The following is a 1,549-nucleotide window of genomic DNA, read 5'->3' on the forward strand; positions in this document are numbered from 1 at the left end:
ATCAGTCTGTACAGAAATCTTTGCACAACTGCATGTGGAAATTTGTACCGTCATCGCCGGTACAACTAACTCTCTGAAGGTTCTAGCTCTAGAGTCTCTTGGTCTCAGCCCCTGAGGTGAGAATGGTGTTTTTCTCTTGTTTGTGTGGTGATGCTTAAGTGACTACACTTGATTGGCTCCATTCCAGAAATCAAAGGGTGGAAACAGGAAATATTCCCTAATGCCACATCCAGTGGCCATCTCTCCAGCTCTAGGTTTGATGAGTCTAAAAGTCCTAGTTTACAAACGATCCTCTCTGGAAACGCCTCGCTTGGCTGTTACCAGAATAACTTGAGCTGATCCTGCCAGTAGATGACTGACCCGAAGTGATTCTACTGGCAGAGTAACTGACCTGATTAACCAGGGTGAGGCAGAAGTGCTGCCACATGACAAGAGGTCAAGGAGCAGAGTGCATGTCACAAGGAGGTGGGGTGGGTTAGGCTCTATCTTGATGTCGGTGTGCCTTGGTTAACTGGAAGAAGCAATCTGCAATCTGATTGGGCTCAGATGCTCAGACTCCTAGGACAGGAAAATATGGTAATCTACCAGGTTCTGCAGATATACCAGTTCATCTTCAGGTCAACTTGACTGGGGTTGGAGTAATCGGGGAGACACACTTCTGGGATGTGTCCAGGATGTTTCAGAAATCTATCACTGAGGAAGAAAGTATCATTCTAAACATGGGGACCATTCTTTGGACTGACTAAGGAGACATGCCCCAGTGTTCGAGCCTACTGCTTGCCCACCCAGAGCTGCTAGCTGCCTTAGACTCCAGTTGCCATGGCAACAGTTTCTGAAGCCACTTTGCATGCCTTCTTAGGCAGGATGAAATATAACCTCAAGCTGTGAGCCAAAAGAAACGTAACCTGTCCATCTCTAAGGTGCCTTTGTCACGGATTTTGTCACAACAATGGGAACAGTAATTATTACAAAGACATAGAAATTGACGATTAGAGGGACCAGGAGCTGAAGATGCATAAGGTTTGATCTCTTCAGACAAACCGCTAGAGAGCAAGCTACAGTTTACTTTGCTTGGTCCTATCTCAGACCTCTTAACCCAAGGTGTGAAATTAGCCAGGAGTTAGAAGCTCCTTTTCAGAAAGCGTTCTCTAGACATGTGACACCTAGAAGAATCTCAGGGCCTGGGCTTCCTTCTAAAGTCTCTCACTGAGGCACTGTTTTCTGCTATTAATTATTCCGGGCCATGTTTTGTCTGCCAGTGTCTCTGACCCACACCTGATAGCTTGTGTGTGAAGCATTGTGTGGTTGTGTGCATTCAGTTTGCCAACTGGGTTTGTATTTGGCCTCTAACACCTCTTAAATTTATTGACATAGCAAAGGCTTGCACTCATTTTCATTACTCTGTTGTTATTGTTAATTTAATTTTCTTCTTCTTCTTCTTCTTCTTCTTCTTCTTCTTCTTCTTCTTCTTCTTCTTCTTCTTCTTCTTCTTCTTCTTCTTCCTCCTCCTCCTCCTCCTTCTTCTTCTTCTTCTTCCTTCTCCTTCTCC

This window comes from Mus pahari, chromosome 4, assembly GCF_900095145.1.
Source record: "Mus pahari chromosome 4, PAHARI_EIJ_v1.1, whole genome shotgun sequence".
Taxonomy (NCBI): Eukaryota; Metazoa; Chordata; class Mammalia; order Rodentia; family Muridae; genus Mus; species Mus pahari.